The sequence below is a fragment of the Callorhinus ursinus genome, unplaced genomic scaffold (genome assembly GCF_003265705.2).
Source record: "Callorhinus ursinus isolate GAN/ISIS: 27379988/994484 unplaced genomic scaffold, GSC_fseal_2.0 scaffold6, whole genome shotgun sequence".
NCBI classification, from domain to species: Eukaryota; Metazoa; Chordata; class Mammalia; order Carnivora; family Otariidae; genus Callorhinus; species Callorhinus ursinus.
Window position 1 is genome coordinate 77,776,098 of NW_027397068.1, and position 4,360 is coordinate 77,780,457.

The 4,360-nt window shown below is 44.5% G+C and overlaps 1 non-coding gene across 1 annotated transcript; it reads right to left on the bottom strand.

Moving 5' to 3' along the window:
• Positions 1-2,183: 2,183 nt before the first annotated feature.
• On the bottom strand, positions 2,184-2,331 carry LOC112819577 (U4 spliceosomal RNA). The gene has a single exon (XR_003206903.1). It is a non-coding gene; the product is annotated as a U4 spliceosomal RNA (small nuclear RNA).
• Positions 2,332-4,360: the final 2,029 nt, after the last annotated feature.

A 4,360-nucleotide genomic window follows, 5' to 3' on the forward strand; every position in this document is an offset into this window, starting at 1 on the left:
CATATAATGTATTATCTGTTTCAGAGGTACTATAATTCAAAATCTTAAAAATCCATATTTATAACACATCCCTCCAAATTTGGGGGGGTGTTTCACAGAGACTGATATCTGCGACCTAAAAGCATCAAGATGTATAAATATAGAAACACAAAAAAAGCAGGGGAAAATATGTAAAGACATGAAAAGGAGACAAATTAGTTTGGGGCTCGCTCTTTTACCTTCAGATGGTCTAGAGTCCTGAAAAGCACAAAAATCATATTTAAACTTTATGCTCCAATTCTCTTGGGAAACACTGAAAGTTTCCTTCACACCACATTGTGAGAAGCACAGTTCTAGAGACGGACAGCCTGTGAAGAGGTGCGCATGCGTCATTGTTCCCCGAAATTTACAAATGTATGTGAAGTGTTGCGCAATGCGGGTAAAAAGGCATCGGCAAGAGATAAAGTCTTGGCAAGTATAGCAAGCAAGTACTTTATGTTTAGAATTCTTCACCAGTCAGCTATGTCGCCTGCTGGAAATCACATTTCAAAATTTGTAGTAAGTTAATCTCCAAAATAATAAAGGTACGTAGACTAATTTCAAATTTTGATAGATTTAACATGGCAAAGGTGCCTTCTTGAGTCCGTACAGAAGCGCATGAGCTGCTGTTTCATACACTAACCACTCTCACACTTTTGACATCAATAAAAGAAATTTTATTTAATTTATTTTTATTTATTTATTTTAGAGAGTGAGAGAGACAGAGAGAGAGCCTGAGGAGGAGGGGCAGAGACAGCGGGAGAGAGAAACTCAAGAGGACTTCCCAATGAGCACAGAGCCCAGGGCGGGGCTCGATTTCAGGATCCTGGGATCGTGACCTAAGCCTAAACCAAGAGTCCATCGCCCAACTGACTGTGCCACCCAGGAGCCCCAAAAGGACTTCTATTTTTCATTGCACCATATTACCTTTAATGAAATGGAAAATAAGACTGAATACTGCTGAGTTAATAAAGTAACACCCATCTTCTTTTTCTTAAGGCTGGTTTTTATCTATAGCAAGCATTAAAAAAATTAAATGCTAATAAACATATAAAATATTCTGAGCTTATATTTTTTTGAGCCATTGGGGACGGGAACAGATTTTTCAAAACCATATACTTTTAATATTTTTTTATTATTATGTTACGTTAATCACCATACATTACATCATTAGTTTTTGATGTAGTGGTCCACGATTCATTGTTTGCGTATAACACCCAGTGCTCCATGCAGAACGTGCCCTCTTTAATACCCATCACCAGGCTAACCCATCCCCCCACCCCCCTCCCCTCTAGAACCCTGTTTGTTTCTCAGAGTCCATAAAACCATATACTTTTAAAATAACAAGTACTTACCTGGAATTTGCTGCTTATCGACTGGACAGGCAAACCATTTATCCAACAGAAGCCCGTTTGCTCATCTGTAAATTTGGAACAGTGATCCCTCACTTGCAAGATGACTGTAAGAATTCAAAGAGGTAATGAATGTGACAGTGATTTCTGCATCTCAAGGGGATACACACACACACACACACACACACACACACACACACACACACAGGGCATATTACTATCAAGGTGGGTTCAGGAAAGAGGCAGCAATATATCCGAGGTTATATTTGCTCTGGGATTGCTATTACCCAGAGCCTCTTCCTACAATGCTGTCTGAATCTAAGGGCCTCAAATGCTAGGTCTTCTCCAACCTTCTATTTTCTCCTTTTTTTCTTTCGCTTCTGCATCTGTTTTTAACAAAAGATGAAACCCTTAAATATCTTTAAGAATACTTCTGGGCTGCTTAGCAGGCGCCTCTGACCAATTTTGTTGACTGTTAAAACAACTTGGGGAAGGAAAAAAAATCTAAATTTTGGAATCAATATTATAAAATCGACTGCCTTTCTGAAACTTTGAAAGCTTGCCCATAACTATTATGGTTGGTAAAGTGCTGACTCACACCTTTTTGTGGAGGAAAGAAGTCTACATGTTCTAAGAGACACAGCTATTAGGTTTTCCCATAAATGTGGGTAGAGTCTTTACTGGGAAAAAGTAAACAACCCAGCTTCCCCCAAATTAGTCATGTCACATGATTGGTCATTTTTACAAGCCTCCAAATACCTTTTCAGAGCTATTTGAAAGGTGGACATCTGCTCCTGTTTGCATGGCCCGATCCCCTTTTCTTCAGGAGAGTGAGGGCAGAGAAGAGCGTCTCCTGTCCCACACACAGGTGAGCCATGGGAATCTGCTCTTTGTTTTCAATTAGCAGTGATCGCACCTCGAATCAGCCTCATTGGCTATGATCCTGCCACTGCTCAAAGCTGTAGTGGACTCTGGGAAGTGCCACACACCTGCAGAAACGGCACAGGGAACCATTTAAGGCAGGTGCTGTGACAGCGGCCACATTTCAGGTCACCAGTGCCCAGCTTTGTGGTTTCCAGACATTCTGGGCTCTCATGGAAAGAAACACAAATCAACTCATTCCAGGCACCAGGTGGGTCAGAGACGCAATTCTTCAGAGTCAGAGAAAAGGCAACTAGGTGATGGCAAAGATTGTAATAAAAATCAAAGGCCTTTCAGTATATAAAACTCATGGACTTCCATAGCAGAGTCTAGGAATATGCTCTTGCTCTTGGGAAGAAACTGTTTTTCAGTGCTTCGATGTCTTAGTTCATCAAATGGGTGGCCCAGTACCACCACATTGTAAGGTGTTGTGAGACGGGGAAAAGAAAATTAAATTTTCAACTTTAACATGCATACAAATCCCCTGAGTATCTCGTAAAATTACAGATTCTGAGTTCACAGAGCTGGGGTGAGAACAGAGATTCCGTATTGCTCACCAGTTCCCAGGAGATGCTGATTCCGTTAGTGGAGGGCCACACTGTGAGCAGCAAGGGGACAGCCCCAACGCCATGCCTCTCCTTGATGGTGGCTTTGTAGGGCCGGCTGGGCGACCTAATCAGAATCCATTTACAATACAGTGAATACACTTTAAAGTGAAATATAACGCAAACCCCAAAGTGACGATCAAGAGTCAAACTGTGTTAAATTGTCGCATCAGAAAGAAGACGGGACTGCAGGAGCCGTGCAATGCTTTTCAGTCTCCTTTGTTGTGTTTCCTGATGCTACACGTCTAGTTCCACACTCCTTTGGGCTTACGTTCAATTCATAAGGGCTAAGAAGAGGAATATCATTCCTATCTGTTTAAATGTTAGGCCCCAGATTTCCCAGTGTTCATTTTAGCACATTTACTTCTGTGAGATCATGAATCCTCCATTTGATTCAGAAAATACGGCCACCACATTGGAGAAGGTGGTGTGATGTGTCTGCTGCATCTGGTGGTCATGAAACTGAAGGCTGCACATCATCGTTCTGGGGCCCAGGTGTCTTCTGTCTAGTGGCTCCACCACCCCCTGGAACCTCAGGGCCCCTGCGTCCTCTGTGCTCAGGTGGCAGAGAATGGCAGAGAGACCAAGCGTGGCATTGCAGAGACCAGGCCTGGGACAGTGGACACGGCCTTGTCCATCAGGAAGAGGCTGGTCATGTGACTCCCCTAACTGCAGGGACCCTGGTCTAGCGGTGTGGACAGGAGGGAAGGAGACACAGCATTCTCTCTGTGGTGTCACCTAATTGATGTTTAGCTAGTGCTGGCTTGGTGTTACTGATAAAGAATTCACTGGACTTGAAGAGTGAGTCCAGACCGTGTGGGGAAGCGTAGCAGGACGTGGAGTCTGGGAGAACTCCGAGATATTCTCAGACCACACCTCCCACTCGGGGAGGCGAGTACATGCAGAACTGTTACTTCTCCTGAGCCAAATACATCCCGGCAGTATGGGTCCCCAGAAAGTGGAGGGGAGGTTCAGCGGACAGAGAAGATGAGACTTATCAGATGACCTTCACAATAGGCCAGAGGTCAATACGATCCTCTAGTTACACACACAAAGAGGCAGGAAAGGTCTGTGAGTTGCTAGCAGGAGGGAGCCAGCGCTCCAAGGTGCATTCTACCCAGCACCCAACTTCTCCCACATTGCCCTTCTTGATGTGGAAGAACTAACCAGACTGCCCCAAGCTGTGTGTGTGTGCGGGGGTGGGGGGAGGCGGCGGGGCTGGGCATGGTTGTGTGTGGTTGTGTGGTTGCCTACGCAGGCTGTGTGTGTGTGTGTGTGAGTGTGTCCAGGAAAGACGGTTACTGTATACGTTGCCCTCACAGGACAGTCACACTCCCAAGGCTTCTGCCCAGCTACGTATTCCGAACTCCCAACATTCGCACTCCAGCCACATGGAAGCATTGTTGACAACACCAAAATGTTTTTTTGGAGTTTCGCACAAATGTGTGCCACTAATGCCACCTC